This window comes from Podarcis filfolensis (genome assembly GCF_964270895.1).
Source record: "Podarcis filfolensis genome assembly, chromosome: 9".
NCBI classification, from domain to species: Eukaryota; Metazoa; Chordata; class Lepidosauria; order Squamata; family Lacertidae; genus Podarcis; species Podarcis filfolensis.
In genome coordinates, this window is record NC_139610.1 from 9738482 (window position 1) to 9752189 (window position 13708).

Sequence of the window (13708 nt, forward strand, 5' to 3'; positions counted from 1 at the left end):
AATTCTGAAATCGCCCAGGAAAAAATAACAGAAACACACAAAATTATATTAGAACAAGACGATGCCTATGAAGGGAGAAAATCTATATATGCTTTGTTTACTAAAGAGCCACCACGATTATCCACTCTGTGACTATTAAATAAGGTTTTGCTTAATTTTCTGCATTCTTTGTGTGGTATAGAACTGAATAATAGAAGTTCATCTCTCTGAACAGAAAATCATATTACTGATGCACATCTAGCTTTGCAGTTGATAAAACATAAGAAAATATTCAGCAGCAAAAAAATAAAATAATGAGTTTATACATCTTATAGGCAGAAACACTGTTTGCCTTTGCATAATTCCATCTAGGCATCAAGAGGTTATCAAAAAAGGGTAGAAAATGCAATTGACTTTTCTATGCCTATTTTCTTACCCCCCAAATCCTCTTAATTTGGGGGCAGCCAACAATTTAAAACCCATTACAATACTGTTTTATGATTTCAGAAAATGAAGGAATGCCAAGAAGTAGCCTCCTAAGGTTTCATCATCAACTTTCTCAGTGCTCCATTTCTGTAACCTCTCTTCATTCAATCAAATTGCCAGCCTAGTATTGTTCAAATATATGCTCTTCATAAAAACATCATTCCCATTCTGAGAGAGGTCATAGCCCTCATGTATTTCCTAGAAGAGTTCATTAATAAGAGCTATTAGATCCAGTTCACTTACACCTTCTAGTGTATTTCCAATTTCACAATTATTGGAACAGTGTAGGCAAGTAGAAAATAATAGTATTAAAGCAAACAATATGGAAAGTCTCTTTCAGGATCTGAAAACATAGTTCGTGGATTGAAATTGACTAGCACAAACAATAGCCTGCTATCTACCATAAAAAAGCTAATTAGCAAATCCCTTTGATAGTGAGCATTCTTAAAGAATGGAGAATTTAGTTGGATCCTTTCCATTGTTTGGTACATATTTTCCATGATGGGGGGGGGGAATAAGACGAGGTTGAGCCTCCATCAAAATCAATGGCAATGCTCCTAATAAGTGCAATAATATTTCTGCTTGTCATTTGTAAATATGTACAGTGGTGCCCCGCAAGACGAATGCCTCCCAAGACGGAAAACCCGCTAGACGAAAGGGTTTTCCGTTTTGGAGGTGCTTCGCAAAACGAATTTCCTATGGGCTTGCTTTGCAAGACGAAAATGTCTTGCGAGTTCCTGCGGGTTTTTTTTTCCTTCCCCCCCTTTTTCCCAAGCCGCTAAGCCGCTTATCAGCTGATCCGCTAAGCCGCTTATCAGCTGATCCGCTAAGCCGCTTAACAGCTGATCCGCTAAGCCGCTTATCAGCTGATCCCCTAAGCCGCTAAGCCGCTTATCAGCTGATCCGCTAAGCCGCTTATCAGCTGATCCGCTAACCCGCTTATCAGCTGATCCGCTAACCCGCTTATCAGCTGATCCGCTAACCCGCTAATGGGCTTGCTTCGCAAGATGAAAAAACCGCAAGACTAAGAGACTCGCGGAACGGATTCTTTTCGTCTTGCGAGACACCACTGTATCTGCTATTGCAGCGAATACATAGGCAAACAGCTAAAGCCATAAATGAATGTTTAATGGTAACGCTTTGAAGGATAACAACAGCTGTGACGCCTAGCGGGTTTGCTAAAAGTAAAATACTTTTTCTGCAATATTCTGTAATTCATTGCTGATGGAACGGCAGGGAGAGTAAGGATGAGGCTCCCCACCTTAACCCCCCCCCCCATAACTGTTTGTTGCCAGAGAACACAATCTTGCATCCATTTTGTGTCCCCACCCTATCTTGGCAGTGGTGGAGTAAGGGGGAGGTGGTCTGTCCTGGGTGTCATCCCGGGGGGGTGACATCACCGCAGCGCCCCCCCCCCCAGGATGCTCGCAGCTAGCCCTGGCCCTGGGTGCACAGTATGTGCGCCACTCCGGGAGCCAGAGCAGCTAGCTCCATCTCTGCATCTTGGCACACATGTCTCCATTTTGTCTGGAAAGGTTATCTCAGTGATTGCCAACACAGAGCCCATGGCCACCCACCAGTACAACCTATGACACCTGTGAAACACCTCCATAAATATCCCCTCAAAGCCACAAAGCACTTCTGGTCTCCATTGGCTCACTCTCTCTACACCCCCCCCCCCATGGCAGTCAAGTTATGTTATACCACGTGCCCATAGTAGCCATTTTGTGACTGGTGCCCATGGCACTTTCTCAAAATTCTGAACACACCTACTGTGTTAGCCAAGCCCTCTGTTCCCTGGCCTGAGGCCTCCTGAGATCATTAATGCTGAATCTCCCTCCATTTCCCTAATCTGACCCAAATACTGTGTCCCCTATCAATTGGCTATTGAAATTTTGAGTGCTGTTTTCAGTGCTATAAAGGTAAAGGTAAAGAACCCCTGACAGTTAAGTCCGGTCGTGAACGACTCTGGGGTTGCAGCACTCATCTCGCTTTACTGGCCGAAGGAGCTGACGTTTGTCCACAGACAGTTTTTCCGGGTCATGTGGCCAGCATGACTAAGCCGCTTCTGGCGAACCACAGCAGTGCACGGAAACACCGTTTACCTTCCTGCTGGATTGGTACCTATTTATCTACTTGCACTTTGACGTGCTTTCGAACTGCTAGGTTGGCAGGAGCAGGGACCGAGCAACAGGAGCTCACCCCATTGTGGGGATTCAAACTGCCGACCTTCCAATCAGCAAGCCCTAGGCTTAGTGGTTTAGACCACAGTGCCACCCGCGTCCAATTAAAAGTGCTATACAAGCCATCAAAAGTCAAATACACACACACTTTTTTATTAAGCAGGAAAAGACTGTTCCTTTGCCTGCAGTGGATGCTGTGTTGAAATGCCTGCTGTTCCCCCACTCCCACAACCATTCTCTATCTGTCAATGGGACAAGAAATTGCCTTTGAACATTATCAATCAGGAGAGAAAAATTCAGTTAAATTCTAAGGGGTGCAGCACAGGGTTTTTGTTGCACTTGCCTCACTGCTGAGGTGCCCAAAGGGTGTTTGTGGGTTTCCCTTCATTCATTCTACAAACCATACTGCACTCTGCAGTGTTCTAGGTGCCCATGCTTCAATGGAAGCCCAGGGAAAGACAGCATGATCTCCTAGATCTCACAGGGGCCAGTGTGGTGTAGTGGTTAAGAGCGGTAGTCTCGTAATCTAGTGAACCGGGTTCGCATCTCCACTCCTCCACATGCAGCTGCTGGGTGACCTTGGGCTTTTCACACTTCATTGAAGTCTCTCAGCCCCACTCACCTCACAGAGTTTTTGTTGTGGGGGAGGAAGGGAAAGGAGGATGTTAGCCGCTTTGAGACTCCTTAAAGGGAGTGAAAGGCGGGATATCAAATCCAAACTCCTCCTCCTCCTCCTCCTCCTCCTCTTCTTCTTCTTCTTCTTCTTCTTCTTCTTCTTCTTCTTCTTCTTCTATTCAAATCAAGGACAGCAGGTAGCCAATGAACTTGCAAAATGCTGGATAAATATTTACTGGAAATAAACACACACATCGCCACCAGCCCAGTGATACCCCTTAACTGAACAAAACTCTAAAGTGCCCTGAAAATGAGGCATTAAAAAAAAAGGAATTCTCTTTCACAGCAGAAGAAAACTTCTGAGAACTCAGAAGGTGTGTTTTGGCATAGCATTTCCTGCATGCCACATATTCCAAGACTAATTCATTCTTTAGTGAGCCCTTGTTGTCTAAAACTATTACTGGTTTTAGATACTTGACGTCAGTGTTCCTTGCTGGGATAAACTCTGGCTGACTGATTCCTGAGTTCTCAGATTTAGGTGCCCATTTTTACACCTCTGGACCCTAGGCGATGTCAGAATAATTGTTTCTGGGATAAACTTACTCCAACAGATTCTGGGCTCCCAGTTTGGGTGCCTTTTCCCCCTCAGCCCCACATCCCAACAGTCTGTGCCTGATACAGATTTGCTGTGGAAGAGGAAAATCTCTTTTTTCTGCATCTGTTTTTGGATTTGTCTCGTGCTAAGAATCCCCATTGTTCTCCCTGAGGAAGAGAAAGGTATAACTCCATCTTTCTTTTTCTCTTCCTCTCACGACAGATTTCCAATTTCTCGCCAAGCAAACCATCACTGGACAGCCTCCATTGGTATTCTGCCCTCTCATTTCTCATCCTACTCTACTCCTTCCTTTTCTTGGACAGCCTTCATGGCTAACCTGTCTCTGTTGTTCTTGTGCAAGCACTCTGCTACCTAGACTACTTCCATAAGTTACATATGTTGCTCCCCATGTATTTTGGAATATGTGCTGCTTTCTGCATCAGCTCTACTGATCTACTCTAGACAGTAGCCTGTCCTCTGGCAGAAAAGAATTCGGCTTATGATGGGGAAAGCTCTGCATTAAGCTAACTCATCTTATCCCCCAGTCATTCATGTTGCGGAGCACAGATAAGTAGTTTGCAGATGTGTTTAAAGACACAGCTCTATATATGTTACAAATTTGTTTAAAGACATGTGTCCCAAGCCAAGCATGGAAACATGTTTCTTCTCTTGTCAAAATTCTTTGAGCTTCTCTCAAAAATTTTGCCAAAGTTTTGCCCAAGCAGAATGCATCAAAGGGTGCTTTAAATGAAATTCAGTGCAAAGTTCTGCCCAGATCTTTGGCCAGCCCAGGATCCTCTGCATTCTTTTCTGAATTTGCCAGATCCTGAGATTGCAAAAACACTTTTCTTCTTTCAGTTTCTTGGAGGTGGAGAGTGTGATTTTTCGGGGGGGGGGGGGGGGAATTACCAGAGTCCTTTAAAGTTTTATCACTTTAGATTTTGCATAATGCCTCATTCTGAGAGGTATGGTTGGTTGTTGTTTTGGCTATTGCTGTTAAAGGAGGGCATCCGGATTCCCAACAACCAATTAGTGACAGTGGTGTACTTGTTGTGCAGATAGCCCTGTCATTTGGGAAAGCCCCTGAATGTGAATGTATAGCTAAAAGATTGCCATTAACTTCAAGTTGAAATTGCTGTGGAACGGTTTAAACATTAGCCAAGAAGCTGCCATGATACACCTGATGGATCATTCAATGCAGAGCAACATAAAGGTTTGCCATGCATTGGTTAATAGTTACACAAGCTATTCATCCTTGATTAGGTGTTTCATTTCCATTTCTATAATTGTATGATAATCAGCTCACCTCCTTTTCTTTTATTTCTATGAAATCAGAGTGGTGAAGGAAATGAGAGGGAAAACTCCTTAAAGGGCACAATCCACAAACGTTAGTTGCAACGTGGGCCTAGTTCTTTATGAGGTTGTAAACCAGGGGTCAGCAAACTAAGGTCTGAGGACCGGATCAGGCCCAATTGCCTTCAGGATCCGGCCCGCGGACTGTCCGTGGATCAATGTGGGGATTCTGTTTGTTCAGGCTGCGCCATTTCAAGGGAAGTAATAGTGCCACTGTATTCTGCTCTGGTCAGACCTCACCTGGAGTACTGTGTCCAGTTCTGGGCACCACAGTTCAAGAAGGACACTGACAAACTGGAACGTGTCCAGAGGAGGGCAACCAAAATGGTCAAAGGCCTGGAAACGATGCCTTATGAGGAACGGCTAAGGGAGCTGGGCATGTTTAGCCTGGAGAAGAGGAGGTTAAGGGGTGATATGATAGCCATGTTCAAATATATAAAAGGATGTCACATAGAGGAGGGAGAAAGGTTGTTTTCTGCTGCTCCAGAGAAGCGGACACGGAGCAATGGATCCAAACTACAAGAAAGAAGATTCTACCTAAACATTAGGAGGAACTTCCTGACAGTAAGAGCTGTTCGGCAGTGGAATTTGCTGCCAAGGAGTGTGGTGGAGTCTCCTTCTTTGGAGGTCTTTAAGCAGAGGCTTGACAACCATATGTCAGGAGTGCTCTGATGGTGTTTCCTGCTTGGCAGGGGGTTGGACTCAATGGCCCTTGTGGTCTCTTCCAGCTCTATGATTCTATGATTCCCCCCCTGCGCCATTCCATTCCCCCCCCTCACACACACCGTGGCGGTGCCTCCTCCCTCCCTCCTCCTGGCTTCTCCCCGCCCTGCCTAGAGGAGGAAGGGAGCTGGCTGAGTGCCATTTTAAACAGCCCCTCTCCAGAGCCAGCCCTATCATGCCGCTCATCTTCCTGCCGCAGCTGCCCTGGTGTTCCTGTGGGCCAGATGACAGTGGTGGTGGTGGCAGCCCCTGGGAAGGTAAGCGCAGCGGGTGGGGGTGGGAGGATGACTACTTGCCCCCCTTACCTCTTCTTCCAGCCCCCCCCATTACCGTTTCTCCGACCCACCACAAGGTCTGAGAGACAGTGGACCGGCCATGGCTAAAAAAATTTGGCAACCCCTGTTGTAAACTGAATCATAATCAGACCTACAGGCTGTTTCCCACAGTCAGACCCACCCACAGATTGAAATTGTTTCAAACTGATATTGATCACTGGCCCTCCCAAATAATACACAAAAGAACACCTTGGAAAACATGTCACCATCAAGGTAGGCCTTCTGAGACGATGCCACACAAACGCTTGTTCTTAATTATTGCAGCATTTTGGACACCTTGATAAAGATTGCCATTGATTCCAAAGAGAAAGTAGTGGTTAAGTTAGAAGCACATTCTTTGGTTAAATAAAATAAAAATGCTGAAATCATTTGAAATATATATTTTTGAGGGCATTAAGGCATAAGATCCCTTGCAGATTTGTCTCTGTAAACAAAAATCCAACAAGAATGCTATATCCAGGGGAAATTTGTATTCTTCCCTAATCACCTTTGTCAATGGCATGTGGGACAATTCTGGTTCCTCTTCGGATCATGTGTGGGGCAACTTTGAAGAACTGTAGAAGATACAAAGAAAAGAAACAACAAGTGGAAGCCACATACAGTGGTACCTCGGGTTACATACGCTTCAGGTTACAGATGCTTCTGGTTACAGACACCGTTAACCCAGAAATAGTACCTCGGGTTAAGAACTTTCCTTCAGGATGAGAACAGAAATCATGAGGCGGCAGTGCGGCAGCAGCGGGAGGCCCCATTAGCTAAAGTGGTACCTCAGGTTAAGAACAGTTTCAGGTTAAGAACAGACCTCCAGAATGAATTAAGTTCTTAACCCGAGGTACCACTGTACTCAGATGAAAGACCAACATCATAGATACACAAATCAGTTTTCCCAAAGGGAAAAAAAGTTATTGCAAGCTAACTGGCAGAGACAAATTCAGGGTGGAAACATACTACAATATTTTAGATAAGCTACAAATGGAACTAGAGAGGTGCTCGTGCGTTTACCCAGATGTTGTGGATTTATTTGGATTCCTGGTAAGTATGGACCATTCTTCTGCAAATCATGGTGCACTGGAAAGTGTGGAATGTAATCCATTGGGAGCAGTCAAGTACAACATTCCTTGTTTTGCTAGAGTGGACATACAAGGGAATGTTTGGTCCAGCCAGTTGAAACTTCCTGTTCCTCCTGGCCTGGAGCATCCTTCCTTGCATGTGACTAGTGGGTAGGCATGACCTTACCTGACCTGGTAAAAGGCCAATGCATGCTGCCCCCCGTCTCTTTTCCATCTTCCTTTTATCCTGCAAACTTCCCAGACTGCTAGCTGCAGTCATTAGGTCAGCCCACATATGGGGCAAACCTGTTTGTATATGCTTGAAACTTTAAGCCTAGCAGCAAGAGTCTTGTTAGCACAAGGGTGGAAGAATGAGGAAATCCCAACGAAAGAACAGTGGCAAGAAAAATTGATGAGCTATGCGGAACTGGCTAAGTTGACATGCAAACTGCGTAATAAGAACAATTGTGACTTCAAGGAAGAATGGGACCTTTTTACAAATTATCTAAAAAGACAACAAAACGACTTGGACTCCTTGGCAGGTTTTGAATAAACATCCACAAAGTTATTAGTTGAATATATGATAGATAAGGTAATGATATGTACAATTTTATAATGTGCAGAGGATAATATGTGTAAAGAAGCCAGGGAGGGGAGCTAAGGGAAGTCCTGGGGGGAGGGGGAGGGGGAAAAGGGGTTGTGTAAATGGTTATGTTGATTGATAATTTGTTTGCTAAAATTGTTCAATAAAAATATATTCAAAAAAGAGAAAGAAACTTTAAGCCTAAAGCCTGCCTTCAGGAATCACACTGTGCTCTGCCTGATCGTGAGTAAACTTTATTTTTATTGCTTATGAATAAGACTGTGGTGTCTTTATTCTTTTAGGAGGGATTCAATGGATCTTACTAGTAAAATACTAGAACACATTTCAGTCTGGACAAGCCAGATTGTGTATTGTCTTAAGAAACTCACACGAGTTTGCAACTAGTTTTCTGCTGTGTAAAAGGGAATGCACTCTGCTAAATAAAGGAACTTGCTAGTGCAAGTGAGGAAGGATATTAATAAACAATATGCCCTCTCCTGCCACCCTGAACTTTCCCACAGAAAGGGATGCAGAAGCTTTGGGAATGGCTTCTAATCTCTCTGCTCTCTGAGCTAAAACATTTCACTCATTTCCTAGATGCCGCAGAAGAATGTGATGGATCTGAGACTACAGCACAGCGTGGTTTGAAGATAATTTACAGTAAAGACCCAGCAGAAGCTTTTTCCAAATGTTACCATAGCTTCCCTTCTTTATCTCACTCTGCCCATTTCAAATTGTGAAGGAGAAAGAGGATTCTCCAAATTATCTTTTATTAAAAATAAATTACGGTCAACAATGCGGCAGTCAAGACTATCATCATTATCTGTTCTCTCTATAGAATACGATCTAATGAGGGAAATGTCTTTGATAATCTCATTTTTGAATTTGCTGCCAAGAAATGTAGATATGAGATATAACTTATATAACTGCATAACTTTTACATTGATATGAAAGTATCTCGGTGTTAGGTGTAAATATTTTCTTTGTTTATTTTCTATATTAATTGATGAAACATGAAATCCATATGCAGAAGGACTGAAGGAGAAATATTGCAAATGAAATCTTTATTTTTTTATCTTTGAGTTTTAGAGACATAAAACCTTAAGATTCTGTTTCTGATATAGATGCTTTTTGAAATGATTATATGCATAATTAGTTTGTTTGGGCGGGGGATAAATAGTGTTCATACATGGCATGCTATCCTGAAGGTGATAAGGTGACTGAATTGAACGTTCTTCCCCTGAGCCTCTCAGATTTTAAAAAGGGCTCTATCCCTATGTCTGAAGTGGTAAAGCCCAGAAACTGGTTTACTCCGTGAGATTGTAAATTTCATCCCACTGCTCTCAACAAGAATTAGAAATTACTAATATTGGCTGGCTCATGCCATTTGGCTGCGCAATCTGCCATGTAAAATCAGATGTATTCTATCACAGAGTTAAATTTCAAGATGTTGAAAATAAATAAATAAAAGTACATTGTGAGCTCCAGCCTCATACCATTTTTCACTGGTGCCAACTAAAAAAGGTAGACAATGGAGAAAGATCTTGATTGATGAACATTACCAAGTGGTAAGAAACAAGAACAGCTAATGTAAAACAGTGTTGGCTATTAACATGGAGCAGAAAATGTAGCTCATTGAAATACAGAATTTATCCATACACTGAATATTAAAAATGATGTATGGGACATAAATGGAAATAGTGATATATGTAAAAATAAATAAGAACTGCAATCTTGCCGAGATGATACTTAATCACTGCATTGGATTCTTGAGTATCAAAGGCTGCACTCCATGAATCAATTAAGCCACTGTATTTAGGTTTAAGTCAATTAGTCCAACTGAAGAAAAAGAGACTAATAGTCCAAGTGATCCAATTTGATTGATCAGCTTCAAATCTGCTCATATATCCTTACAACGGAGATCATTCTAATGGGAATAACTATACCAGACCCTGGTTGAACTGGGTCCTGAACTGCCACCTATTGATGAAATTATGAGGTGTGGCAGCTAACCTGCTGCTGTGTGGAGGATGAAGACACAAACACCAGTGTTGATCGAAGAAGTGGTACAGCTAAGCCTGGACTTCTGGGCCAAGTCCTGGATCCCACAGCCCAGCCCCCCATCCAAATGACCACCTGGAAAGTGTCAGATGATAGCCAGTGGCAAACAGGGTCTACATCACCACTTAGGTCAGTGAAGGCTAATGCTGGTCACCACAGCATCAATTCTTCTTCTTCTTCTTCTTCTTCTTCCTCCTCCTCCTCCTCCTCCTCCTCCTCCAACCAGCGTGGTGTAGTGGTTAAGAGCAGTAGACTCGTAATCTGGTGAGCTGGGTTCGCTTCCCCGCTCCTCCACATGCAGCTGCTGGGTGGCCTTGGGCTAGTCGCACTTCTCTGAAGTCTCTCAGCCCCACTCACCTCACAGAGTGTTTGTTGTGGGGGAGGAAGGGAAAGGAGATTGTTAGCCATTTTGAGAATTCTTTAGGGGAGTGAAAGGCGGGATATCAAGTCCAAACTACTTCTACTTCTTCTTCTTCTTCTTCTTCTTCCTCCGATCATCATATTATTATTTTACGCTTTAAAGGAGGGCAGCCAACCAGCTCATTTGGTCCTTGTTACTTAAAAGAATTATTAACCTTTCCTACGACAAAATGGTGCTTTGCCCCAAGCAAATGTGTTGAGCATCTTTTACTTCATTTGGGATGGATTGTGCCCGTAGATTGATCAGCCATTGGGTGCCAGCGGGCTGCTGGCATCATTCTTGCACATCATGGGGGTGTGCTGATGTCACTTACAGATGCTGGTGTGTGCAAGTGGAATCGGGTGGGGGGAGTTTCATTTTAAAATGGTGGGTGCTGGGGCACCCAGGGCCGTGCATAGTCCGCACCCCTGATCTGGAATCAATAAAGTTGTGGCCCTTCTTATCTCTGAGTTTGTTCACTACACCTTAGCTAGAGTCACTGCACAGTGATGGGGGATGCTATGACTGGGACCGCAATGCGTTTGCATGACCCTTACCGAACTAAGACATGTTTTTAGGAAATAGTTGCAGGGAGGGATCAGTTTAGAGATTATTTCTAGCTCCTTTCTAATTGTCTCTATTAGAAAAGCCTGGTTATAAATATGTTAACAATAAAACAGGTTTTAGAGCATGCACCTGCCTAAAGCTATGCTGGCAGAAATGCTATAAAAAGATAAGGGGATGCATTGGAAAGGGTGAGGGAGAGGCGAGATGAAGAAAGAACAAGCAGCATCTAGGCAAACAGTTGTGTTGATCGGCTGCTGAATAGCCTACTCAAAAGGCTGACAGAATAAGATGAGTCTTTTAGAACGAAGGAAGATTTAATTCAATAGAGAATGCAAAGGGGAAAAATGGCACTCTATTCATTTGCATGTTAGTTATTAAGCAGATGGGGAAATGAGACTTCTCTCCCTTTAGCTTTCTACAGAAATTTGGAAGTTTCAGTATTTACTGCAGCTGCGATTTGTCTTTCTCTGTTTGTAATTCCACTCATGTGATACATACTTCGGAAAGAGAGAGAGAGAGAGAGAGAGAGAGAGAGAGAGAGAGAGAGAGAGAGAATATTAACTTGATGTGAAATAGTGATGTATTGTGTTCTGGTTTTGTTGGTTCTGCTCCATTGTTCATTCACAATCAGTCAAGAACGATCATACATTTGGGTCACAAGAAGACAGTGAATGGTTCTAAGTTACATTTGAGGGCACCTGAGTGTCCAAAATAACTAGAAATTCCTTTCTATTGCCGGTGGGAGAGGACTAAGCAGGGAAGGGCTGGTTGGCAGCATCCTGGCCTCTGGTTGGTTCCCTCAGGCAGCAAAAGTGCATGCATGCTTTTTTGTCTGCATTGGTTTGTGTCTCCTGTGAGATATCTGCCTCAGTAAGAAAGTATTTATGCTGATTGCAGTGAGTGGGACTGTTTGATTGCCGACTGACTACATGCAGCTGGGATGTGATCCATAGCCTGCCTTACTATCACAGCAGCCTCTGCCACAGGTGGCTGAGTTGTCCCAAAGTGGTGGCACAAGATTATCAGAGAGGCTTGTTTTTTAAAAAATAATAATAATAATAATAATAATAATAATAATAATAATAATCAAGGAGTATATAAATTTTGTTTCATTAATATAAGGTAAAGGGACCCCTGACCATTAGGTCCAGTCGTGGCCGACTCTGGGGTTGCGGCGCTCATCTCGCTTTATTGGCCGAGGCATTGGCGTACAGCTTCCGAGTCATGTGGCCAGCATGACTAAGCCGCTTCTGGCGAACCAGAGCAGCGCACGGAAACGCCATTTACCTTCCCGCCGGAGCAGTACCTATTTATCTACTTCCACTTTGATGTGCTTTCGAACTGCTAGGTTGGCAGGAGCAAGGACCGAACAATGGGAGCTCACCCCGTCTTGGGGATTCGAACCGCCGACCTTCTGATAAGCAAGTCCTAGGCTCTGTGGTTTAACCCACAGCGCCACCCGCATCCCTGTTTCATTAATAGATACTGCTTAATCCCAGAGTTTGCTTCTAAGGAGTTCTGAGTTCTTAGCAGTTTTAAGCATAGTCTAGTTGGTTAGAGCATGGGGCTTATAATGCCAAGGTTTCAGGTTTGATGCTTGTATGAGACAACTGCATATTCTGGCAATGCAGGGGGTTGGACTAGATGACCCTCAGGGTCCCTTCCAGCTCAACAATTCTATTTCTCATGGGACAGAAGATCAACGAACTCAAGATACACAAAGCTTTTAAAATATAGATATCTATAGCTGAAATACCCAAACAAAAAACAAAAACAAAACCCAGTAAACATAAATAAAGCAATTAAAAGACAGGAGATTTGGGTCAAGAAATCAATGGATTGCCTGAGCAAACAGCCTTCCAGAACACTGGGGCTTGCAATTCCTTTTGGATTTTGTGTGAATCAAGCATCAGGACATGAGAAATAACATTTAAAGAGGCATTTCAGCCAAACTCAACAGACACATGAGTTGTCAGCCATGAGCTCTCTCCCTGCCACAACAGATGATGGACAGAGGGTTAAAAAGGATTTCTAGCTGTGATCATAAAACAGGCATAGGCAAATTCAGCCCTCCAGATGTTTTGGGACTACAACTCCCATCATCCCTGACCACTGGTCCTGTTAGCTAGGGATCATGGAAGTTGTAGTCCCAAAACATCTGGAGGGTCAAGTTTGCCTATGCCCATCATAGAATCAAGGAGGCAGATTACTTGGAAAACTGGTTTTCGCCACCAAATTTCATCAAAAGTGAAATTTCAAGCAAATTTAGAAAGAGAAGACATCTGTAGGAAGTCCAAGCAAAGGCAAAAGAACTGATTCATGAAATACCTTAAGAAGTGTTTCACACCTCCTTACCTATAGCCTCAAGAAAAGGAAGCCTTGTAATTCGACATTCCACAAATCTGGAAGATAATATGTGAGGAAGAATCTCCAGTCAGTTCAGTGGAGGAACCAGTTTCCCAGGCACACATCTCTATGCCTCACTGAGGTGATCCCTCCATTAAAGTGAAGGCCGTAGCCTTTAAGGATGAGGGAACTAGGCATGTACAATGGCGCACCTCTGCCCCCATGAAATTGCTGTCCTGAAGTGCTAGAGGTGACTAGAAAGAAACCCTGTTTATTTCTGGAAACGGTAATCTTGCGGGGTTTTTTTTTTTAATAAATATTTATTGGGGTTTTACAGAAAAAGTAGAGTTTTACAGAATGAAAAAAAAACCACAAAAAGGATAAACAATAAAAAAAGAAAACACAAAAAATACAAAAATTCACACAAAAAACA

The 13708-nt window shown here is 43.3% G+C and overlaps 2 long non-coding RNA genes across 2 annotated transcripts in view; both read left to right on the forward strand.

Annotated features, from left to right (window-relative positions):
- Positions 1 to 8697, forward strand: part of LOC310770362 — a 38974-nt gene extending 30277 nt beyond the window's left edge. The window contains exon 2 of the long non-coding RNA XR_014552111.1: positions 8499 to 8697. This is a non-coding gene — a long non-coding RNA (uncharacterized lncRNA). The remainder of the gene's footprint in view (positions 1 to 8498) is intronic.
- Positions 1 to 13708, forward strand: part of LOC310770352 — a 516476-nt gene that overhangs the window by 158775 nt on the left and 343993 nt on the right. The window lies entirely within an intron of this gene.